This window comes from Nyctereutes procyonoides, unplaced genomic scaffold (genome assembly GCF_905146905.1).
Source record: "Nyctereutes procyonoides isolate TBG_1078 unplaced genomic scaffold, NYPRO_anot_genome, whole genome shotgun sequence".
Lineage (NCBI taxonomy): Eukaryota > Metazoa > Chordata > Mammalia > Carnivora > Canidae > Nyctereutes > Nyctereutes procyonoides.
The window spans coordinates 65744795-65771655 of record NW_026575142.1 but is presented as its reverse complement, the minus strand read 5'-3'; the positions used below and the strand labels follow the sequence as shown (position 1 = coordinate 65771655).

Sequence of the window (26861 nt, the reverse complement as noted above, 5' to 3'; positions counted from 1 at the left end):
GATCCCTGTGAGAGGTGGCTATCAGTTCTCTTGACAGACTGAACCCTAACTTAGTCTTTCCACGTTGAGAAGAGAGTTCAACTGATTTCTTGAGCTTCTGTGTCCATGTTTTCATTGCCCAGCTTTAGCAAGAATCCTGCTAAGTGAGGTTAGCCAGAAGCTGTCACCCTCAGTATCTGGTCAGGTTCCTCATCCTGCACCATCCTCCAATGATGACCTATCACCCTGGCATGCCTTTAGCAAAAATCCCTTATCATCTCTGATGTTTCCTACATAATATTCCACCCACTAACCACCTTTGCTCATTAGCTGTGAATTCCCACTATTCCTTGTTGTATTCAGAGTTGAGCTCAATCTTTGTACCCTGCTGCAAAATCCTATTGTAGTGGTCCCTACACCTACTGCAAAGGTCCTGGGTAAAGTCGGCCTTCCCATTCTTTAGCAAGGGTCATGAATGGTTTTTTCTTTAACATCCTGTCATGGCTATAAATCTACCATGTCAAAAGCTGTCTTACTAAGGTATACAAATTTATGTATTCACATACACACAGTGTATATGTGTAAAGACAGTTATAAAAAAATCAGTTAACACCCTTTTTCATAACTATTGAGGAACTAATATGTCTTTTGTATGCTCAAATTTTTTCCCAAATTATATATATATATATAAATTCTTTATAGTTTAAATATGGGACACCTGGATGGCTCAGCAGTTGAGTGTCTGCCTTTAGCTCAGATCCTGATCCTGGGATCTGGGATCGAGTCCCGCATCAGGCTCCCTGCATGGAGCCTGCTTCTCCCTCTGCCTGTGTCTCTGCCTCTCTGTCCCTGTCTCATGAATAAATAAAATAAAATATTAAAAAAGAGAGAAATTTATAGTTTATATATAGTTTAACTTGACCCAGTGCCAAAAAGTTCCATTCAGATTTGATGTAAAAGACATAGAATCATGGCTACCACCTTGACAAATGCCACTGGCCCTGTAAGTGGTAGTGTTTGGATAAGAAGTCCAGATGGAATGATAAGAATATCTGAAGTTGTTCTTGTGCCAAGGAAAAAAAAGGTCGTGCCAAGGTTAGTTTAGGATTGTAAACAAGGTAAATAGAATAGGTTCATATTTATAAAGACCCATCTAAAAAATATCTTTAGGATAAAAGAAATAGAATTATCTGTATAAAATGATTTTATCCTTTATAACTCATCCAAAAATAAATAAATAAAGCTAAAGAATCCATGTTTTAAGTGGTCAGCATCCAAGGGATATTTCTGGAGCTTCCATAATCTCATTGGCTTTTAGAGAGGGGCCAACCGGAAGGACAGAAAAACAGGAAGAAAGTAACCGAGAAGGATGGTCACCTACAGCCACCAAAGCACAAGCCATGAACCTCTTTAGAAGAGGAGTGGAAAAATGAAGTTTGAAATGGAATGTGTCAGAGAATAAGAAAGCTGTAAGAAACTGGAGATGAGGGGGAAAAGGCTCTGGGAAGATACGAAAGGCAATAAAAAGCAATCAAAAGGAAGTATATAGGAACACGAGGATTCTAGTCATTTTACAATGGTTCCTGAACATCGTGATCCTGGAAACCAATCAAAATTTTCTCAGGATGCTGATTTTGTACCACACTTCCCCATAAACCACTGAAAGTATTCAAAATTCCATTTTGTTAATATTTTTTTTAAAGATTTTATTTATTTATTCATGATAGACCTAGAGAGAGAGGCAGGTAGAGACACAGGCAGAGGGAGAAGCAGGCTCCATGCCAGCAGCCCGACGCGGGAGTCGATCCCGGGTCTTCGGGTCTCCGGGCCAAAGGCAGGCGCTAAACCACTGAGCCACCTAGGGATCCCTATTTTGTTCTTTAGACAGCCTCCCAATACAAGACGAAAAACCCTTTGTATAGGCTACCTGAACTGAATTTTGCCTCGAAAAATGTTTACATTACCACCAGAGATCAGAGATTTATGAGATACAGCTTGTTTCCTGAATGATTTTTTAAACTACATATAAATCAACTCGTATGTTTCATATATAACGTGAATAGTTCAAGTGGAAGTCCTTTTAAGGCATCTTTGGGCTTGCTTTCCGATTCTGGCCAGTTTGGAAGAATTAGCAGAGCCTTAGAGAAACAAACCATGATTTCTTTTCACTGATCCAGTCTCTGGTTTCCTATTTAAAACTCAGTGGGGCACCTGGGTGGCACCTTGGTTAAGCATCCGACTCTTGATTTCGCTCACGTCATGATCTCAGGTTCGTGGAATTGAGCCCTGTGGCCCTGTGTTGGGCTCCGTGCTCAGGATAGTCTGCTTGTCCCTCTCCCTCTACACTCCCCCCCCACCCATGTTCACTCTCTCTTTCTCCCCTCCTCTCCTCTCTCTCTCTCAACAACAAACCCAATTAATTCTTAACAACATGACGCAACATACTTACTCTGCTTTCTCCAGCAGGTCTTTCTTGGCTGATGATCTCCGTTTTACTGCCTTCGATGATCTTACTTTTGATACCTGGCATTCCAAAATTCCACGTGAATAAGCTCTGTGTGAAAGACAGAAAACATAAAAAACTATCATCCATAGCAGTCATAATGGGAGTTCAGTGTAAGTAACTGGCTCCAACTCTCCTGTTTAGAGAAACTACAACTTTCTGTGGGATTAGAGCCAGTCATTAACTGCTTATATTTTATTTTCCAGGAAAAGGAAGAAAGGGTATACGTTTAGGTTGAAGTCTCCCCTAAGACCCTGAGATGTGGGTACATAGAACATGGCATCTCTTTAAAGAAGTCTTGCTTGCATTGCAGTTTTTACCTCTAGGCTTCAGAGTCTAAACCAATAGTTCTCAAACTATTTGGTTTCAGGACCTTTTGACTTGTTGCATGTTAACATAAGAAAAAAAAATTTTTAAGGAAAAATTACTGTATTTTCCCAAACAGAAAAATTTAGTGAGCAGAATGGCATTTTTTCACATTTCAGAAACTGCTTTGGTGTTGAGCTCAACAGCAGGTAGCTGAATTCTCATCTGTAGTTAATCAGTTGTGATATCACACATCATGTAGCTTTTTGCAAAGTCCTATGTACACAATGAGAGACTTGAGAATAAAAATACGTAATACTATAGTCAAATAGTTGTGTTTATACAGTCTCAAAAAAGTCTGACAGAACCATTTGCACTAAAGAGCAGTATGTAGGGATCCCTGGGTGGCGCAGCGATTTGGCGCCTGCCTTTGGCCCAGGGCGCGATCCTGGAGACCCAGGATCAAATCCCATGTCAGGCTCCCGGTGCATGGAGCCTGCTTCTCCCTCTGCCTGTGTCTCTGCCTCTCTCTCTCTCTCTCTCTCTCTCTCTCTCTCTCTCTCTGTATGACTATCGTAAAAAAAAAATAATAAAAAAATTAAAAAAATGAATTTGTTTAAAAAAAAAAAAAAAGAGCAGTATGTAGAGAGGAGCAGGGTTAACCCTGTGGTCTACTCTTGTACAGAAAATGGAATTAGCACTGTAGCCAGATTTGCTGATCCCAATGAACGGAGAAAGCCTATAGCAGAAACAACATACTGACCCTCTTCCAGGGGTATATGTACCTTTTACCTAACCCTTACAACAATCACAAAAGGTAGGTATTTTTCCCCCATAAGGAAATAGGCATAAATAAATACATTTCCTGAGGTTGGATGACTGGTAAACGTTGGAGCTGAGGTTCAAGCTCAGTTCTGAATTCAAAGCTCATGTTCTTCAGTAAGCTACATTATGGCTCAACTCACAACTGGAATCGTAAAAAAATTTATGTATTTGAAACAACTTTCTGAAAAGGTAACAATCCAAATAAAAGTGACTGTGTTGATTACTGGTACCCAAAGGGCTGTAACTAAACTAGTCTATGTGGATAACGTAATTTTATTCCTTCAAAAGGTAACTATAAATAAACTTTTCAAAATATTTTCCTGGCTCGATATGTCAAAACTCAGTGAAAGAACAAAATGTCATTCAACTCTGACAACTTTTGAAGAAACATGTTTTTATTCATTTCCACAGTATAATTAAATTCAATATAGGAAGTTAAAACACAGGAAACAGGTTTTTACTTGTTTTTAAAAATACATTATATAATTTACATGGCACAAAAGTCAAGTTATAGAAGTGTATGCTGTGAAAATTATTCATCTTTCCCACCCTTTCAACACCCCTCAGCCCCGATTCCTCACGATCCAGTCCAGTTCCCTCCCTAGATAAAACTATGGTTACCAGTTACTTGTGTATTTTTCAGAGATACTCTAAAGCAAGGTTTTAAAAAGAAACTTGATATTTCCATGTTGTTAAGGCACCTAGAAAAGAATTCTTGACATGCCCTTTCCCAAGTCTCATTCATAGACTGATAAAATCACATAAGAGCTGCAAAGGTAGAGAACACAACAGAATACAAAATCAATGATTAGTTAGATCAGAGTACTTCCCACCAATCCCAAACATAAGGCTGGCCATGAGGAAGGTCAGCGAGGCTTGGCAGGAAGACCGGAGTAGGGATTACCTCAGAGTAGGGTGACAGGTGATCTCTTCTTCCTGGAGTATACAATCGCGGTGCTCGCTCCTACCTACTTCTCTGCGTCTTGGCCCACGGGGAGATTTCAGTTCCTTGACCCTTACTATTAGGTGGGCCCATGATGTGGCTCTTTCTAGCCAAAGGGCTATGAGGCCAAAGCATTTAATTGCAGAGGAGAGCCCTTCAGTGCTCTCTCCTCCTGCCACAGGGAATAAAGAGGCCACATGTTCCAGATGGTACAGCCTGAAATGGTGGATCCTCTGTCAACCTGGGTCCTTGAGTGACTGTGGAGCAAAGCCTCTAATGATTCACAGTGGATGATGTGAACAAGAAATAAAAGTCTGTCGTATCAAGCTGCTTGAATTTTGTGATTATTTCTTATGGCCTATCCTAACTCAGTTTCATGTACTTTGAAATTTTTCAACAGCATGTATTATTAATATTATCAGAATTTTAAAAAGCTATAGTAGAAAACTACTTTGAAAAGTAACAGTGCAGGATGTCTGAGTGGCTCAGTGGTTGGGTGTTTGCCTTTGGCTCAGGTCGTGATCCCGGGATCCTGGGATCGAGTCCCACATCGGGCTCCCCGCCAGGAGCCTGCTTCTCCCTCTGCCAATGTCTCTGCCTCTCTTTCTGTGTCTGTCATGAATGAATAAATCTTAAAGAAAAAAAGAAGAAAAAGTAACAGTGCAAATGTCAGAAAATTGGTAAAGTAAAAATTCAGGTTTAATTTCCCTTACATTAACTGCTTTTGCATTGTTTGGTTCTAATTATATTTGTCTATATTGGAAAAGAAGGTCTCAATTCAGTGACCTAAGTTTCTACCTTAAAAAAAGGGCGAATTAAACCCAAAGTAAGCTAAAGGAAGGCTATAGGAGCAGAAAACAATGAAGTTTATAAAACAAAGAGAACAACCAATGAACCAAAAGCTGGTTCTCTGGAAAAACAAAACAACAAATTGATAAAACCTCAGCCAAACTAAGTAAGAACCTGCCAAAATAAGGAAAGGGAGGACCTCACTACACATCCTACAAACATTAAAAGGATAACAAAGGACAATTACGAATAATCTTAATAAATGAGACAACTGTCATGAAACAAATTTCTGGAAGGACAACACCAAATCTCATTCAGAAACATCGCTAACAATCTCTATTGAAGAAAAAGATTTTGCACTTTAAAATATTCCCACAAAGAAAACATAGGGTCAGATGTCTTCATTGCTAAATTATATTAAACATTTAAGGGAAAAATACCAAACTTAAACAGAAAAAGATAGAAATGCCTCCTCTAACATCCTTGACCAGAATCTCCGTGATACCAAAAACAAAGACATTTTAGGAAAACTAAATTATCGACATCCCTCAAGAACATTGTCCAAAAAAACCCTTAACAAAATATTATCAAATTAAACCCATCTATATATATATAAATAATAATATACCCTAATACATCACAGCCAATGCAAGCTTGGTTTAACATTAGAAAATCAATATAATGTAATTCACTATGTTACCAGGATAAAGGAGAAAAACTGTTAAGATAATCTGAATTGACACAGAAAAAGTAACAAAACCCAACAAAGTTGTGAAAACTTTCACAAATAATAAGAGGGAACTTCCGAACCAGATAAAAAGCAGCTATAAAAAACACCTAAAACCTAACCTCATGCTTAGTGATGAAGGAATGGCCTCATTTTCCCACTTAAGATCCACCCTTCACTCCTCAACATTTTTTGGAAGTCCTATCCAGTACAATAAGGCCTTAAGAGGAAATATAAGGCATGCAGACTGGAAAGAAAGAAAGAAAGAAAGCTATAATCATGGATCATGTTCTTAGAAATCTAAACCTATAATAAAGCTACTAAAAGTAACAAATATAGCAAGAGCACAGGTTTTTAAAAAATCCTATTTCTAGACACTAGTGATAAACAATTGAAAAAATGAAATAACAGTAGCAGTGCTGAGGGGGACACTTGACGGGATGAGCACTGGGTGTTATTCTGTATGTTGGTAAACTGAACACCAATAAAAATTAATTTATTAAAAAAAACAGTAGCAGTGCTAAAAATTTGAAACGTTTATGGTTAAATTTGACAAAGCACATGCAAGCACAGTATTTTGAAAATTTTAAACAACACAAATCAAAGATCTAAATTCACACATATACCATGGGTTGGAAGACTCAGTATTTTTTTTTAAGTTTTCTTTTTTCATTTTTTAAAGATTTTAAAAAATGTATTCATGAGAGACACAGAGAGAGAGGCAGAGACAGAGTCAGAGAGAGTAGCAGGCTCCATGCAGGGAGCCCGATGTGGAACTCAATTGGGACTCCGGGGTCATGACCTGGGCCAAAGGCAGACGCTTAGCCACTGAACCACCCAGGTGTCCCACGAAGACACGGTATTTTTTAAAAATATTTATTTATTCATGAGAATACACATTGAGGAGAGAGAGAGGCAGAGACACAGGCAGAGGGAAAAGCAGGCTCCTTGCAGGGAGCCCAACATGGGACTCCATCCTGGGTCTCCAGGATCACACCTGGGCTGCAGGTGCCGCTAAAACCGCTGACCCACCAGGGCTGTCCTAAATATTTCTTTTTAAAAGCATTGTTAGGAAAAAGGAAAGCTACAGGCTGGGAGAAAATGTAAAATGTGACCAGTGACGTGAATCCAGAATGTAAAAGGAGTCTCACCACTGAGTAAGACAATTAGCCCATTAGAAAAATGGGCAAAAGCTTTGAACGGACACACTGAAAAGCCACAAATGCAAATGAAAACCACAATGAGATACCGCTGCACACCCACTAGGATAGTAAAATTTAGAAGACTGACAATACATGTGATGGCAAGGAAATAGAACAACTCGACCTCTCAGACCCTGCTCCATCAGTTTGGAGCTTTCTGACAATGTTAAACATTCAATTCCCACTTCATCCAGTAACCGTACTATTAGCTATTTAGCCAAGAGAAATGAAAACATATGTCCACAAAATGTGTACACAAATGTGCGTAGCAGCACATTCATGGGTCCGAACTGGAAATGTTTCATACGTCCGTCAATAGGAGAATGAATAAACAAATTGTAGTGTATCCATACAGTGTACTTCTCGGCAATTAAAAGGAATGACTAAAAAGGATATGTGCTACACAGGGATAAATCTCAGAAATGTGCTGAATGAAAAGAACCCAACAACCCAACACAAAAGAGTACTGACTGCATGGTTCCCATCATAGGGAATTCCCAAATAGCAAAACAAATCCATAAACCAGACAGACCATGAGGGAAAATCTGAGGCCAGGTGGTGGCAAGAGGGCACCAGGCAACTTTCTGCAGAGACGCAAATGTTCTGTATTTGGATTGAGGTGGTGGTTCGACTCTCTTGAGAATACAGTTTTCAAAATTCAAACTGTACACTGAAAATGAGCGTACAGTTTATTTATTTTTAAGGATGTTCATCTCACAGTATTGGATATACAAGTGAAAGCCCGGAATTAATTTAAATACCAACAATAAGAAACTGGCTATATAAATTATGATATAACTTCCAATGAAAGATGGCATTTTGAATAAATACAATTACCTCTACTCGTTCTCATACTGCCACTAAACTAATAATAAGTTGAATTTGTACCCGATTCTAAAATGAACAAGCAAACCTAATTTGTCACAGGTGAGGACACCAGGAAAACAAGTCACTATGTTTTTAAACTGGTAAAAACAGAAAACAAACATTTCCTTATTTCTTCCCTTTCTTTTCTTTTTTCTTTCTTTCTTTACCACTTGGTGACAAGAAGAGTAAGTGAGGGGATGTTTACTTTTATAGAAGCACTCTAATTAAAGTGAAAAGGGAATAATAAAAAGTGAAAATCACCATTCTGTAACTCCTGATGTATTAAATGGAAGCAGCTACTAACATCCAAAGGAAGAGATGGAGGGATGTACCACTACCTATGAAGTAGACTTGCTGAAAACGGAACCTGACCAGGCCTGCAGATTCAAATATTTAACAAAAAAAGAAAAGAAAAGAAAAAAACATGTTAAATAACCCCAGGAGATGCAATAAGCAAAATCCAGATGGTACTCAACTCTCCACGACAAACAACTTATATGCTCAATAAATTGTCTCAGTAACAAAAGATTAAATGAGATTTCAGATAATATCAAATAAGTGCAATGTGTAGAACTTGTCTGAGTTCAATGAAACAAAAGAATTTCATTTATAAGACAACTGGAAATTAGAACACTGCATAGAAATTTGGGGGTATTAATGAGTTATTAATTTTTGGCATTATAATGGTATTTTGTGATTGGCTAAACTGTGGTCCCCAAATTCATATGTGGAAGCCCTAACCTCCAGTATCTCAGAACGTGACTGTATTTGAATATGAGGCCTTGAAAGAGAAAATTAAAATGAAATGAGGCCACTTGGATGGGACCTAGCCCAATCTGACTGGTATCCTCATAAGGTGAGATTTGCACACACACAAGAGACACCTAGGCAGGGCGCACACAGAGGACATGCTAGAAGGTGGCTACCTGCAAGCCAAGGAGACAGGCCTCTGGAGAAACCAAATCTGTTGAGGCCTTGATCTTGGACTTCTAGCCTCTGAAATTATGAGAAAATAGATATTATTTAAGCCAGTTTTTTTTTATTTTAAATATTCTTTTTTTTAAAATTTTTATTTATTTATGATAGTCACACACAGAAAGAGAGAGGCAGAGACATAGGCAGAGGGTGAAGCAGGCTCCATGCACCAGGAGCCCGACGTGGGACTCGATCCCGGGTCTCCACGATCGCGCCCTGGGCCAAAGGCGGGCGCTGAACTGCTGCGCCACCCAGGGATCCCTATTTAAGCCAGTTTGTAATATTTTGTTATGTTAGCCCTACACAACTTCTATGGTAACTTAAAAGATGTAAAAATACATACTGAAATATTTACAGATGAGATACGTTCTCTGGAATTTGCTTCAAAACAACACAGTATATATGTCTGGCCGGGGTGGGGGTTGATGGGAGTATAGATGGGGCAGGACTGGTCACAGGTTAATGGTAATTCTATTTATTTGTATGTATGTTTGAAATTTTTCATGAAATTTTTTAAAGGCAAAAACCTCCAAGGACAAAATAATTTATAGTAGACAGGAGAAAAAAAAAAAAAAACAATTAGATCCCAGGTCCCTTCTCTGACTCAGTGCAACAGATGACTACCTCTCCATGGAATAAGAATGGAGGTTTTCTGTGGCAAGAGTAAAAGGGATGGTCTCTGGACCCTGAAAAGAGTTGAGAATGCTGAAAACGGAGACTAAGACAAAATACACATATTAAATGTTGAGACCTGTGCAGCCGCCTTTTCCGCATTTGGGTTTTAGGAATACCATTATCACAAAAATATCTAACGATATTGAGCTTGAGTCTTCCCTAAGGAAATATACTAGATAGTGCCCTACAGATCAATATGACTAGACATCCAAAGATAACCAGACATCCAAAGAAAAATCTCAACTATGAAAAGTCAAATCCACAAGGACTGAAAAAGACAACTTGGAGGAAAGAGAATCAATGTTAGAAGAAAACTTTATTTAGAAACTCATTGTTTTCAGGGAGGAAATACTTCATCCATGAAACATGAAGAGAGGCAATTTAAAAATGACAACAGAAAACAAGAAAGCACTCTTGGAAAATAAAAATATGATCATGGCAGAAATGATAAGCTGAACATAAGAGTAGAAAATTCAGGAAATTCCCAAAAACAGAATAAGGTAAAGGACAAAATTAGACAACCATTCCAACAGGTACAAAATCTCAATAATGGCTGTCGCAGAAAGTGAATGATCTAGAAGGGAAGAAATAAAAGAAAAGGGCTATAACATTTTCTAGAACTAGTTTTTCAAGAGTAAGATAGTCCATCAGTGCCCACAACTTGATGGAAGAAAACAGACCCACATGGAGGCACATCATTAGAAATTTCAAAACAGTAAAGAGATCACTAGTTTTCCAACAGAAAGATAAAAAGAACAGGTTTCATTCAAAGAAATGAGACCTGGATTAGACATCTTCAAAACAGGTAAATTAAGGGAAAGAAGAAAGCATTTACCTGCCCCATAAAAGAGGGCCGCCTGGATAACCAAGTAGCAGATGAGGGCAAGTATGTGTTTAAAGAGGATTCTGACTTGCAGAATGTAAAATAAATCATAGACTTAGAATTCCATCATTTTGCAACTAACTCTTCTTCCCCAACCTCACCCAGGAGTTAACAGATAGGAACATTAACCAACTATCGCTATCATCGTCACAACAGGAGAGAAACCAGACGTTCTCTGTCTCCTACAGACTGACCCTGAGTCTGACACAATCTCCAGATCAGCTGCCAATCTGAAAGAAATACAGAGGACACAAGGTGGGAGCAATTCACATCCCTATCAACAACTGAATGAACAGGGGTGTATCCACACAATGGAATACAGCTCAGCAAGAAAATGGAAGAAAAGTATCGAAACTTGCAACAGTAGGGATGAATCTCAATTCATCTCATAGTTATGTTGAATGAAAGAGGCCCAAGAGGGATGGATCTCAACATAATCTCATAATTATGTTGAATGAAAGAGGCCACGCCCAAAGAAAAAAGAGAAGTGTGCACTGCATGATTCCATTTATATAAAATCTTAGAAAATACACACTTGCTGTAATAAGGGAAGCAGATCCTTAGTTGAGAGGAGATCCAGAGAGGCAATGGGGAGAAACTACAAAGAAGCACAAAGAACTTTTGGGGGTGATAGTTATATTTACAATCCTGATGCTGGGGATCTTTTCGTGGGTGCAAACATAGGGCAGAAGGTAGCAACTGTACACAGGAAGTATGTGCAGTTTACTGTGTGTTAATTATACATCCATCAAGAAAAGAAATACAGAAGACAGAGGGAAACACTGGGCGGTACCATGAGTGCGTCATCAGCAAAAGTTCCACCACGGAAAACTCGGAAGGTCCAATGGTTCAGTTCTTCAATAGAAAAACAAGGGGATAAGGGAATGGAGAAGCAATCAGCAGAGTCAAAAAAAGAGACTGAAGACATGTCAGGGGCATCTGGGTGGTTCAGTCTGTGGAGTGTCTGGCTCTTGATCTCAGTTCAGGTCTTGATCTCAGGCAGTCGTGAGTTCGAGCCTCATGTTGGGCTCCACACTGGGAGTGGAGCCTTTTTTTTTTTTAAAAAAAAAAAAGGAAAGATCTCTCAAATAATTTTTTTTAATTTTTTTTAATTTTTATTTATTTATGATAGTCACATAGAATGAGAGAGAGAGAGGCAGAGACATAGGCAGAGGGAGAAGCAGGCTCCATGCACCGGGAGCCCGACGTGGGATTCGATCCCGGGTCTCCAGGATCGCACCCTGGGCCAGAGGCAGGCGCTAAACCGCTGCGCCACCCAGGGATCCCCTCTCAAATAATTTTTTAAAAGAGTAAACTAAAGTCTCCAGGGATACGCATTTGGGTGATAAAATGATCTTTTAGAAATGCAAGAAAGTGACTGCTCTATGAGCCGTGTTACTCTGGGGGAAGGGAGCTGGGTATGGGAGACGTCACACAGAAGGGCTGTATGGGACAGAGGCCTGGTTCTTTATTTGAGTGGCAGTTACAAGGGTATTTGCCTTATAGTCCATTAAACTATACATTTTTATGTATGGCTCTCTGTGTCTGTACTTCAGTTTTTTAAAAGAAGATCTGTAAAAAATAAAAGGGTGAGAACGGGGTTGGGCTCCTCAGCAACACTGGAAGCCAGAGATACCCTTAACTCTAAGGGGTAAGTAGTTCAACCAAAAATCAAACAAGAAAAACTAAAAAACTTTGGGGGCATAAAAAACATAGGCAAAATCTAAAGGAAACAACAAACTGGGGGTGGGGGGATCATTATAAAATGTTAGTCTCCCTAACTATAAAGTACTCTTTGATCAAACAGGAAAAGAAATCAAAGCTTGAGGGGTGCCTGCCTGGCTCATTTGGTAAGGCACATGACTCTTAATCTCAGGGTTGTGAGTTCAAGCTCCACACTGGGCATGGAGCCCACTTAAAAATTAAATAAATAAATAAATAAATAAATAAATAAATAAATAAATAAATAAATAAATAAGGGCACCTGGGTGGCTCAGTAAGTTAAACATCTGCTTTTAGCTCAACTCATGATTCCAGGGTCCTGGGATTGAGCCCTGCATCAATCGGGCTCCCTGCTCAGCGGGGAGTCTGCTTCTCCCTCTCCCACTGCCCCTCCTCTCATCTCGTGAGCTCACGCTCTCAAATAAATAAAATTTTAAAAAAATAATAAATTAAAAGAATACCAAAGCCCAATAGTGAGATAGTAAAATGAGCAAGGGATTCAAAGAGGCAATTAACACACATAAATAAAATGGGTTGTTAAACATATGGAGAGATGGTCAGCATCACTTACAAAAAAGAAACATAGAAACCTAAACTATACTGTTTGCTTCTTAAAAATGATACTCTTTGCCTCCAAAATTCATCAACAGAATATTTTTCTCTGTGAGGCTGTTGGAGTGTAACTGGTATACCTCCCGTGAAAAGCAATTTGGTTGGGGCTCCTGGGTGGCTCAGTGATTGAATGTCTGCCTTTGGCTCAGGTCATGATCCTGGGTCCTGGGATCGAGTCCCACATCAGGCTCCCCACAGGAAGTCTGCTTTTCCCTCTGCCTGTGTCTCTGCCTCTCTCTTTCTGTGTCTCTTATGAATAAATAAATAAAAATCTTAAAAAAATAAATAAAAGCAACTTGGCAATATCTGTCAAAGTTACAAACATAGTATAAATATTCTTCGTGGGCAGCCTGGCTGGCTCAGTGGTTTAGCGCTGCCTTCAGTCCAGGGCCTGATCCCGGAGACCCGGGATTGAGTCCCACATCGGGTTGCCTGCATGGAGCCTGCTTCTCCCTCTGCCTGTGTCTCTGTCTCTCTCTCTCTCTGTATCTCTCATTAATAAATAAATAAAATCTTAAAAATAAATAAGTAAATAAATAAATAAATACTCTTTGAGCCAAGAATTCCACTCCTCAGGATTTATCTTACAAATTTACTTGTATGAAAGAAAAATTGGGAGTTTTTAAGATTATTCATGGAAGTACTGTTCATAGTAAGAAAGGAATGGAAATAATCTGAATGTCCATCAGTAAGAAAACCGTTAAATAAATTATGACACACATAACCAGTGTAATAGAATGGGGCTGTCTTTCAAAGATGAGCAAACTCTCCACATACTGATGTGGACGTGTCTCCAAGATACACTGTTAAGGAAAAAAAAAAGCAAGACACAGAAGAATGCATCACCATTCTGTGTAAAAGGGGAGAGAAAAAGGATAGTTAAAAACATATTCCATATATGCATAATGAAACTTAAGGACACTTAACAAGTTAGAAATGGTTATATAGGCTCATATAGGTTACAAACGGCCTATCTGCCAATATATACATTTTCCCTACTACTAAAGTCCTCCTAATCACATGAATGTATCAAGTATTCCAAAAATTAAATACACTGAATAAGGAAAAACTAAGTTATTTACAATTGGTACAACTCTCAACTTACAAATGATTTAAGTACTCAGTTTAAGAAGCTTTGAAGCCTTTAATGAGAAAATTTTTTTTCTTTTTCTTTTTTCTTTTTATTTTTTTACATATTTATTTTTTTAATTGGAGTTCAATTTACCAACATAAAGCATAACACCCAGTGCTCATCCCATCAGGTGCCCCCCTCAGTGCCTGTCACCCAGTCACCCCCACCTCCCGCCCACCTCCCTTTCCACCACCCCTTGTTTGTTTCCCAGAATGAGAAAAATTTCTGATGCAGAATTCTATACCCAGCTAAATGGTCAAATAAGTACTTTTTTTTATTTTAATTTTTTTCAAATAAGTACTTCTACAAAACAAAGCCATCTTTAGGCATGTGAGGTCTTAAAAATGTCTGCATCACTTTAAGTTCTCAGGAAGCCAACAGAAGGCATATCCCATCAAAACAAGAGAAGAAACTAAAAAAAAAAAAAAACAAAAAAAAAACAAAACAAAACAAAAAAAACAAAAAAAAAACAAAACAAAAAAACAAACAGAGAGAGAGAAAATCATGGAACCAAGACAATGGAGAATGCATTAGAAGAGGGGAAGAAGGCTCCCATGGTGGAGAAGGAGGGCAAAGTGTATTTATACACCAGATGTACAGCACTCCATATAAATCAGAGTAAAGCATACAGCTACAGGAGAAATTTCTAGAAGATGGACATCCCAAGTCCCTTTGAGTGTACTTGAAGAGAGTTACAGAACAGGGAAGAGTTTAAGGCTGAACTAGTGAGAAATATAAAGAAATAAAGAAGAAAAGAAACCAAGGGAAAACAAGCTGTTGAGGAAAGTAAATGTAATGGTAATACACAGGTGACGGTGGCTAGCCGGGGACGGTTTCTGCAGAGTCCTCAAGTCAACACTGGACAGTGCTCTAAACATGATTAGAACATAGTAATCTTGACGGCCCGGGGCCTGGGAAGCGTGCATGGGTACAGCAATGGTTGTGGGGCTTCCCAGCAGGACAGAAGAGGCCTAAATCATCACCTTCCCCTTAGGGAGTAAACAGGTAATGCTTAGAGGGAGAAATGCCGTTTGTGTAGTAAGCATGTTACCAGAGGTAGGAAGGTAAATACCATCAGCGAAAGGAACTGAAGTTGCCTGTGAGGAGCCAGCAGAGAAAGGACTTTTTTTTTTTTAAGTCCTGAATAAATCTGTGACCCAACTAGACACTCCTTTGAATAAGGCACCTCTGTTACTTGGGTAAAAATCAAAGTTATATTTGAAAATGACAATAAGGAAATTTTACTTTAAGACATGAGTCTGTATTCATCTATTTTTAGGGCACACCGTTCCCCAACATTCTTTATCTCAAGTCAGGATGCTGATGGCCCCCTGCGATCACTGTCCTCAGTATTAAACACGTTCCACAAAACCACCATCTAGGTCATGCTTCCCGTCATGTCAGTTGGTCTTGTTACTGCTCGTGTGAGGTCAGATCACTTGCCTGAGGTGTCTGCTGGGCACCTTCTCCCTCCTGTGATCAGTAAGTAACCTCTAGGGTAAATCTGGGAGATGGTGACACTACACTGCTCCCCAACAAAGTTTCACCTCATACATAGTTTATTGTCCTTGCCTGAATCAATGACCATATTGGGAATCGCAAAAGAGTGATTTTTCTAATTCTAGGATTCATTCTGCTTTCACAAATAGGCATTTCTTTCCCCCCTGGAACTATATTTTGGACTTGTTTTTACTCAATGTGTTATATAATCCACTGCCATCATTTTTCTTGTGAATGCCTAAAGTTTTTCCAAATTTCTCCCATCAGAGTTCTTTCAAGCTAGCTTCTGTGTCCTCTTGATATGTCTCGGGCTTTAAGTGCTTGTTTGCTTTCTGGCATCTTGAACTTCTGCTGACCCAGAGTCATTTTTTTTTCAAGGAACCCTAGTTCCTTTTATTGAAAAAAAAAAAAAAGGTTTTTAGACAGCAAAATCTGAGCTCGAGGTATGCACCTTGCACTGGGGTGTCACTGCGTCTAGGCCCTTTCAGTAGGTGGAGCTAGAAACTCATTTTTTTTAAAAAACCAAGAGTTCATACTGATAACCTCCAATTCAAAGCCAGCATCACAGGATTCCTCTCACCTTACCTCATTCCAAAATTTTATCTCCCTTCTCCCATAATGAGAACCTGGTTCCCAATTACATTAATATTTTGATTTATTTGCTCTGACTACAATACAAACTACATAGTTTCTGGCTTACCACATTGACACCATTGCCAACAACTAACAATAAAATAAAGGGTAACATTTCTTTTCCCCTTTTTTTGTCCTGAGACCATATCCCACTACGGTGTATAGTCAGAACACAGTGTTAAAAGTTACCAAATTCTTAGTTTTTTACTTTATGTTTACAATCAATCTGTTTTTATTAGTTGCTCTTTGTCTATTCAATTATAGGATTTGCTTTGTTTTCATTCTATTTAATTTTATGTAATTGAATATGTAAAATATTTATGTGGTTCAAAGTCAAAACTATATACGAAAGAATACTCAGGGAAGTCCCATTTCCATCCTTATCCTCCTCCAAGCATATCCACCACCCACTTACTACTTGTTTCTGGTTTATAGCTCCTAAGCATCTTCTGCAAAGATGATCTGTGATCTGTGGAGGTGTTTCCTCCAGAAAAATTACTAGGAGTGAAACTGCCCAGAGGGTAAACGCTTGTTTGTTGGTTATCACCAAATTCTCCACAGTGACTGCTGACTTCCTTTTTTTTTTTTTCTTACCACAATAACTGGTCATCATTTGTTACCATACCACATTGTCACAGATTATTAAAAATATTCCCCATGCTGCACTTTTCATTTCCATGACTGACCGGCTTTATACCTGGAAGTTTGTCCTCTGAATTTGCTTCACCACTTTTGTCCATCGCACCATCCATCTCCCATCTGGCAACAGCCACTCTGTTCTCTGTAGTTAAGAGTTTATTTTTTGGGTTGGTAGTCTTGTTTTTAAGACTCCTCATATAAGTGAAATCATGTGGTATTTTTCTTTATTTCACTTAGCAGAATGCCCTTTAGCTCCACCCATGTTGTCCAAATGGCAAGATTTCATTCTTTTTTATAGCTGAATTCTATTCCATTTGTATTTGTGTGTGCGTGTGTGTGTGTGTGTGTACTTGTACCTTCTTTATCCACTCATTTATCTACGGACACTTGGGTTGCTTCCATATCTTGGCTGTTGTAAATAATACTGCAATAAACATAGGGGTGCATATATATCTTTTTGCACAAATGTTTTCATTTTCTTGGGGTAAATACCCAGTAGTACAATTACTGGATCATAGGATAGTTCTATTTTCAGTTTTTTGAGGAACCTCTACAACTGTCTTCCACAGTGGCTGCACTAGTGTTCATTTCTACCAACAGTGCATGAGGGTTCCTTTTTCTCCATATCCTTACCAATTTTCTGTGGTTTTGATTTTAGCCATCCCGACAGGTGTGAGGTGATATCTCATGGTGGTTTTGACTTGTATTTCCCTGATGATGAGTGATGTTGAGCATCTTCTCATGTGATCTTTTGGCTGTCCATCTATCTCCTGTGAAAGGTATCTGTTCAGGTCCTTTGCCCATGTTTTAATTGGGTTGGGTTTTTGTTTTGTTTTGTTTTGTTTTTTGTTTGTTTGTTTTTGGTGTTGAGTTGTAAAAATTCTTTATGTGTTTTAGATATAAACCCCTTATCAAATAATATCATTTGAAAACATTTTTCCCATTCAGTAGGCTGTCCTTTTGTCTTGTCCATGGTTATCTTTGCTGTGTAAAAGCCTTTTATTTTGATGTAGTCCCAATAGTTTATTTTGGTTTTGTTTCCTTTGCCTGAAGGGCATATCTAGAAAAATGTTGCTAAGGGCGATGTCTAAGAGATTACTATTTTTCTTTTAGGAGTTTTATGGTTTCAGGTCTCACATTTAGTTCTCTAATCCATTTTGACTTTATTTTTGTGTATGGTGTTAGACAGTGATCCAGTTTCATTCTTTTGCATGTAGCTGTCCAGTTTTCCCAACACCATTTATTGAAGGCTGTCTTCTTCCCATTGGATATTCTTGCCCCCTTTGTCACAGATTGACTATATAAGCATGGGTTTATTTCTAGGCTTTTTCCTGTTCCATTGATCTATGTGTCTATTTTTTTGTGTCAGTACCATGTCGTTTTGATTACTACAGCTTTGTAGTGTTCCTTGAAATTTGGAATTGTGATACCTCTAGTTTTGTTCTTTCTCAAGATTGCTCTGCTCTTAGGGGTCTTTTGTGGTTCCATATAAATGTTAGGATTGTTTGTTCTAGTTCTGTGAAAAATGTGACTGGTATTTTGATAGAGATTGCATGCACTGAGTCTGTAGCTTGCTTTGAGTAGTAAAATTCTTCCATTCCGTGAGCGTGGAATATCTTTCCATTTGTCTTGTCTTCAATTTCTGTCATCAGTGTTTTATAGTTTTCAGAGTACAGGTCTTTCAGCTCCTTGGTTAAATTTACTACTAGGTATTTTATTCTTTTTGATGCAATTTGCAAATGGTATTTTTTTAATTTCTTTCTGCTACTTCATTATAAATATATAGAAATACAAAAGATTTCTGTATATTAATTTTGTATCCTTCAGGCTTACTGAATTCTAATAGTTTTTGGTGGAATCTCTAGGGATTTCTATATATAATACCATGTCATTTGCAAATAGTGAAAGTTTTACTTCTTCCTTACCAATTTGGATGCCTTTTGTTTCTTTTTCTTGTCTGACTGCCAAGGCTAGGACTTCCAGTACTATGTTAAATAAAAGCGGAGAACATAAATATCCTTGTCTTGTTCCTGATCTTATCGGAAAAGTTCTCCGTTTTTCACCATTGAGTATTATGTGGACATATGTTTCCTCTAAACCCGCTTTGTTGACGGTTTTTATCATCACTGGATGTTGTACTTTGCCAAATGCTTTCTCTGCATCTATTGAAATGATCACATGGTTTTTAACCTTCTTTTGTTAATGTAATACATTACACTGATTGAATTGCAAATATCGAGCCACTCTCACATCCCTAGAATAAATCCCACTTGATTATGGTGAATGATATTTTTAATGTATTACAATTAGCTTTGCTGACATTTCATTGAGAATTTTGATATCTATGTTTATCAGGAATAGTGGCCTATAGTTTTGTTTCATTTGTAATGTCTTTGTCTAGTTTTGGTATCAGGCTAATCCTGGACTTGTAAAATGAATTTGGAAGTTTTCCTTCCTCTTTTATTTTTTGGAATAGTTTGAGAAATATAGGTATTAACTCTTGAGGTGTTTGGTGGAATTCTCCCGTGAAGGCACCTCATTCTGGACTTATATTTGTTTTTTGATAACTGATTCAATTTGTTACTAATCTGTTCAAATTTTGTATTATTCTTGATTCAGTTTTGGAAGAGTGTATGTTTCCAGGGATTCATCCATTTCTTCTAGGTTGTCCAATTTGTTGGCATGTAATTTTTTATAGTATTATAACCCTTTGCATTTGTGTGGTAGTTTTACTTTTCCTTGTTTCTCGTTTTATTTATTTAAGTCCTCCTTTTTCTTTCTTGGGTGAGTCTGGTTAAAGTTTAACAATTTTGTTTATCTTTTCAAAGAACCACCTCTTAGTTTCACTGATCTTTTCTGTTGTTGTTTTTTAAGTTTCTATTTCATTGTTTTCCACTCTAATATTTATTATTTTCTTCCTTCTACTAAGTTTGGGTGTTGTTTGTTCTTTTTCTTGTTCCTTTAGGTAAAGTTAGATTATTTGAGATTTTTCTTGTTTCTTGAGATAGGCCTGTATTGCTTTAAACTTCCCTCTCAGAACTGCTTTTGTTGTGTCCTAAAGATTTTTAGATCATTGTGTTTTCATTTATTTGTCTCCATGTATTTCTTATTTCGTTGATTTCTTCGTTGACCCACTGGTTGTTTAGTATATTTTAGCCTTTGTTTGTGGTTTTTCTAGATTTTTTCTTGTGACTTCTAGTTTCATACTATTGTGGTCAGAAAAGATGCTTGACATGATTTGGATCTTCTTAAATTTATTCAGACTTGTTTTGTGACCTAACATGTAATCTGTGCTGGGGACTGTTCCATGTGCACTTGAAAAGAAGGTGTATTCTGCTGTGTATTTTTGACAGAATGTTCTTTATAGATCTATAAAGTCCACCTTTGACCTCCCCTGGCCTTTCAAAGCCATTGCTCCCTTGTTGATTTTCAGTTTGGATGATCTATTCATTGATGTAAGTGTGGGTGTTAAAGTCTCCTACTATTTATTACTCTCAATTTCTCCCTTTATGCCAGTAAATATTTGCTTCATGTATTTGGGTGCCCCTATGTTGGGTGTATAGATCTTTACAATTGTTATGTCCTATTGTTGGATTGATACCTTTATCATTAACTAATGCCCCTGTCTCTTGCTATAGTCTTTGTTTTAAAATCTATTTTCTCTAAGTTATGCCTTCAGTTTTGTTTGTTTTGTTTTGCTTTGCTTCCATAGAGAATATCTATTTCCATCTCTTCATTTTCAGTCTGTATGTGTATTTAGGTCTGAAATGAGTTTCTTGTAGGCAGCATATAGATGGATGCTGTTTTTTAATCCATTCAGTTACATCTTTTTGTGGGAGCATTTAGCACATTTAAAGTAATTGTTGATAGGTACATACTTATTTCTATCTTGTTCACTGTTTTCTGGTTCTTTTTCTAGTTCTTCTCTGTTCTCTTCTTGTGATTTGATGGCTTTCTTGAGTGTTATGTTTGGATTCCTTTCTCTTTATTTTTTGTATATCTGTTAGAGGTTTTTGATTGTGATTGCCATTGGGTTCATTTTTAGCATCCTGTGTAACAGTCTATATTAAATTAATGGTCATTTAAATTCAAACACATCTTTTAAAAAAGATTTATTTATTTATTCATGAGAGATGCAGAGAGAGAGAGAGAGAGAGGGAGAGAGAGAGAGAGAGAGAGAGAGAGAGATAGGCAGAGGAAGCAGGCTCCCCGCAGGGACCCCAATGTGGGACTCAATCCCGGATCCCAGGATCACAACCTGAGCCAAAGGCAGACGCTCAACCGCTGAGCCACCCAGGCATCCTATTCAAACATATTCTAAAAGCATTAAGCTTCCACTCCCTCCTCCACATTTTATGTAGGTCATATTTTACATCTTTTCATTTTGTGTATCCTTTGACTAATTTTGTTAGATACAACTGATTTTACGATTTGTTTTGACCTCCCCTGGCTTTTTATTAGTGGTGAATCTACTACCTTTACTAGATGTTGGCTTTTACCTGTGAAATTTTTTCCTTTCATAATTTTCTTTTCCTTATGGCCCTTTCTTCCCAATTAAAGAATTCTGTTTAACTTCTTGTAAGGCTGGTTTACTGGTGATGAACTCCTTTAACTTTTGTTTGGGAAACTCTCTCCTTCAACTCTGAATGACAACCTTGTTGGAGAGTATTCTATGTTGTAGTTTTTTCCATTCAGCATGTTGAGCATATCATGCCACTCCCTTCTCACCCACAGTTTCTGCTGAAAACTGAGCTGACAGCTTTACGGTGTTTCCCTGTGTATAACTATTTTCTCTTGTTTTTAAGATGATCTTTTTCATTAATTTTTGCCATTTTTATTATTGTGTGTTTTGGTGTGCCCCTTCTTGGGTTCATCCTGTTAGCGGATTTCTGTCCTTCTTGAACCTGGATATCTTTTTCTTTCCCCAGACTAGAGAGATTTTCAGCTAATATTTCTTCAAATATGTTTTTTGCTCCCTTCTCTCTTCTCCTTCTGGGATCCGTAGAAAGTGAATGTTATTATGCGTGATGATGTCACAGAGTTCCCTTAATCTATTCTTGTATTTTATTTTCCTTTTTTGTTTTGGCCGTTCAGCTTGGTTGTTTCCCATTACCCTTCTTCCAGATTTCTGATCCATTCTTCCATATCCTTTAATTTCCTGCTGATTCCTTCTAGAGTAGTCTTTATTTCAGTTATTGTATTCTTCATCTCTGACTGGTTCTTTTTTATATTTTCTATCTCTTTGTTGAAGTTCTCAGAGTTCATTCATCCATTCTTTCCCCCAAGGCCAGTGAGTATCTTCATGACCATTACTTTAAACTCTGCATCAGGTATATTGCTTATTTATCTCCATTTCATTTAGCTCTCTTTCTGTGATTTTTGTCTTGTTCTTCCATTTGGGACATATTCCTCTTTTTCTTCATTTTGTCTAACTCTTTATTTGTTTCTATGTATTAGGTAGGTCAGCTGTCTCCTAGTCTTGAAAGTAGTGGCCTTGTGTAGAAAAGGTTCTGTGGTTCCCTATGGCATAATCCCTGCTGGCCACCATACCAGTTCTCCAGGGGTATCCCCTGTGTGGGTCGCATTAGTCCTCCTGCACTGGCTGGGCATGCTAGTGGATGGCGCTGGCCTTTAGCCCACCTGGCTGCAATGACCTGCTTCACCTACTGTGGATGCACTGAGCAGAGTTTACTGCCTGTGCTGTTGAGAGGCCCAGCTGCAGCTGTGGTGGGCTCATTGGGTGGGCGGGGCTGGCACTCAGCCTAAGTATCTGCAATTAACTGCTGCCATAGCTGCAGGCACACTGCAGGGAAGGGCTTGCTCCCCCAGCAGCTACCTAAGAGGTTTGCCTGCAGGAACTCAGGGTATGCAAGTGTGTGGGATTATTTCCTTTGCCTCCCTAGGACACGAATCCCTTTGGAGCGGTGCCTGCAGAGGCAGGTGGGCTGGGAGGGATGAGTCTGCAGGGAACTCTGGACCAGAGCACACAGTGTTAGCAAGGTAGATGGAGAATGTTTGAACTGGCTCCTGCAAGTGTCTGGCTGTCTGGGCTAAGGGAGGGTAAGAAAAATGGCATCCCAATGCTTCCACTGCAGGAGAAATCTGCAGATTCCTGTCCCTGCAGCACCTAAGACTAATCAATAAATCTCCTTCATGTATACCCCAGGGGCTTTTCAAACTGCAGCTTCTATGCTGTGTCTCCGGAAAGTTATTTAGTGTGCTGGCTCTAGAAGGGCAAGGACTTGGGTTTCTGGGCACCCACAGACTCTCCCAAAGTTAAGCCTGGGCTGATTTTCAAAGCCAGATGTTAAAGGGACTTGTTTTCCCAGAGTGGGTTTCCAGGTCTAGGGTGCCCAGTGCCCCTTGCTCTTCCATGCTTCCTGTTTGTAGTGAGTCACAGTGGGGAGTTTGGTTCCAGACTGCATTTCTACTTATCCAACTCCTTTCAATATGGCCTTCTCTCTCTGACTAGATTGGTTCTGCCAATCTTCAGGATGTTTTCAGAGTCAGTTGCAGAGATGTAATTGTTGCCTCAGTGTGCCTGTGGGATACTTTGACATCTTTTCCCTAGCTGATCTTCAATCTCGAATGATGGCTTAACTAATATTGAATTCTAAGTTGAGATATTAGTCTCTTGTGTTCTAAATTCTATTGCTGATGAGAAATCTGCTGTCAATTTAGCTATAGTTTGGCAGAAATTGCCAGTGGCTCTCAAAATCTATGTCCCCTTCTTTTTCTGAAGCCCAGAGCTGACCTGTATTTCCCAGCTAGGGAAACCCCTTTGTAGTTGGGTATGGATGCAAAGGTGATTTCTAGCCAAAGGGATGTAAGCAGATGTACTATTACCCACTTCAGGGCTGAGCTCACCTTCCTGTGGACAAACAGAACAACTCAAAAAAAAAAAAAAAAAAACACATGATGAAAGCAGCAGAGCTACCATCAGCTGGGCCCCTGAATATGCAGAGGCACCCAATGACCTGAAATACCCACCTACAACAAAGAAACTTGTACTAGATTTGAGCCGTTGCATTTTTGGCCTATTTGTACAGCATTTTAGCCCACTCTACTTAATACAATATACGTCTAACTAGTTCTTACTCATTATCTTTCCCCTCCTGCTGAATATCTCCCTATTTCTATTACAAAATTTTCATTCACTGGAAGCCTTCACTATACCTTTTGCCTGCTGTCAGTCTCATATAAATATTCTGAACTGGAGCACTGACTTATGAAGTGTGGTACTCTGCATATACTCGTATTACAGTTGTTGATGGCTCAACCACCTTGTGATTCATCCTGGCCCAGGGGGTTTTTCTGCCAGGAACAGGAACGAAGCCAATCATTTAGCAATCTGAACTTTCTACATATAAAATGAATTGACCTTCATTTGACTTTGTTCAGTTTTTAAGTACCCAGTTTATCCAGATTATTTTGACTTGTTTCCAGTATTTCTGGCAAACAAATAAAGATATACACAGTGCGTCACTAATCATGGATCAAAAACTGATGAAATAAAACTGGGTCCCAGTCTGACCTCTGGAAGGTTAACTGATAAAAGCTATCCACACCAGCACCATACCCTTTATGATGTCTCTGTATGACCGTCCCACCATCTAATTGTGGTATCATCTGAGCTAAACTATGTTTCCCTGGATTCTCGATGATTACATTTCTCATAATTAAATCAACAGTATGAGAAAGTCAAGATATATGTGCACTGCTTCCTCCAGATCCTTCCAATGTTCTTGAAAAAATTAGGTTATACAGATATGATTCAGTTTTCCATACAGCTACCATTAATTTTTACCCAAAGCCCTATGTTTGCTTAAACAGAAGTTAATATTCTAGTGATGTATATTTTAACATATTCTTCCCTCACAATATGACTGTGTCTTCTTATTTACTGCAAATTCTACATTTATTTACCTCTGCATCACCTTGTTGGGAACTGATAATATAAGTACAATGTTCAGAATTAGGGAAAAAGGAGTTCTATACCTTGTATTAGTTATTATCTTTTTGCTACAAAATTTTAAGATATCAATAAGTAGCAATATGCCTGGAATAATTAACAAACCCGGGAAAGCTATTCAAAACAGCAACAGCTCAAGGGTCATAAGGATTAGAGTTGTTGGAAAGGAGGATATATTCGTTTGGGAACCTGTGTTTGCACCACCACCAGAAACGTCCAAATACAGATAGCATGACTGCTTAGCACACACACTCATACAAGAGGTTTTGTCATCAAAGCACATTTGAACTACAGACTGCTTCCTGGTTGTCACTGATTATTGTCAACTTTAGCCTTGCTCTTAAGCAAAGGGAAAGTGACCATACAATGACCCAGGAAGTACCAATCAGAAATACATACTCAGTAATTCCTGAGACTTTACTCAGAGGTCCCCCACTACTGAATACAGCTCCTGGGATGACTCAACAACTACAGAGATGATGACACTGCTCAAGTTAAGTTTTCTATGGCTTCTAAAACCATGGCTGTTTGTTATTGCTGAGAAAGTGAACCAAGCCAGTTACCTGAGGGAAGCCTGTCCTCAACATCTCCCAATCTGGGATAGCCTCACCAACCAAGCACAATGGCACCCAAGTCCCGCACCAGCTTACTCTACAACCATAACACTTGCCTAATTTGTTTCCACTCCCTCAGGGTTCAGAAAATAGAATATACACATCTCCTTGGATTTATTGTTGTAAAGTGTCAACACTAAAGGTGGAAGTTTCAGAGATTAAAACAAGGTTTTTTTTTTGGGCAGGTGTATCCCTTAAGACAAATAATTCTACCTAAATACATATACGGTGCTTTTTAGTTTATATTTTATGGAGGTTATGAGATGCAAAGTGTCTAAATCATGCTCCTGAACCTACATTTCATGAATGATACCAACATGTTCAAGCATTAAAATTGAGTAATAGTTTTTTTCCTAATAATTTTTCCTTACTTTGAGGAGAAAGTCCCTATGAAAAAGAAACCTATTTACATTAGCAGAATAAAGGAAAACAAATCATATGATAATATTGAGAGATGCAGAAAAAGCTTTTGACAAAATTCAACATCTAGTCATGATAAAAAAAAAAAAACAAAAAACACACACCTCTCAGCCCTCTCAGCAAAGTTAGAGTTGTGGGAGATTTCCTCAACTTGAGAAAGAACATCTATCATCTACTTAACTGTGAAAGACTGACCATGTACTTTCCCCTTAAAACTGGGAACAAGGCAAGGATATCTGCTCTGATCACTTCAATCCACCATTTTAGGATATCCTAGCCAGTTCGGTAAGGCAAGGGGGGAAAAAAAGAGCAGAGATTAGAAGGGGAAGGTAAAACTATTTGTAGGTGATGCATATATACAGTTGACCCTTGAACAATAAGGGGTTCTGCGGTGCAGCCCCATTTACAGTAATGTAGATTTTTTCAGTAAACTTATGGGAAAATTTTTTGGAGATCTGTGACAGTTTGAAAAAAACTCAGACATGAACTGTGTAGCTTAGAAATATGGGAAAAAATTAACAAAAAGGTATGCCACGAGTGCATAAAATATATGTAGATATATTATACATAATATACTTGTAAATGTTTTAACATTTACTACCATGAAATACACACAGATTTATTATAAAAACGTAAACGTAATCAAAACTTACACAAATACTTACAGGCTGCCCAAGGCACCATTTGCAGTCAAGAGAAATGTAAACAGGCGTGAGAGATGCAGTATGAAATCATAACTGCATTAAATTAACTGTTGTATATACTGTACTACTGTAACAATCTCCTAGCCACCTCCTATTTGCAGTCGGCTCAGGTGCTAGGAGCATCTACTTAAAACGCCACGTGATGCTGACTTAATCATCTCCGCATAGCACCTTGCCTCTCCGGTAAAATGCATATCGCAGTAAAAAATGATTTCTCCTAGTTCCTGAGTATTTTTCAT

The 26861-nt window shown here is 38.4% G+C and overlaps 1 protein-coding gene across 1 annotated transcript in view; it reads right to left on the bottom strand.

Annotated features, from left to right (window-relative positions):
* Window positions 1–26861, bottom strand: part of GPR160 (G protein-coupled receptor 160) — a 50129-nt gene that overhangs the window by 5672 nt on the left and 17596 nt on the right. Inside the window, exon 2 of the mRNA XM_055307848.1 lies at window positions 2429–2533. The gene's annotated coding sequence lies outside the window, so the exon portion shown is untranslated. The remainder of the gene's footprint in view (window positions 1–2428; window positions 2534–26861) is intronic.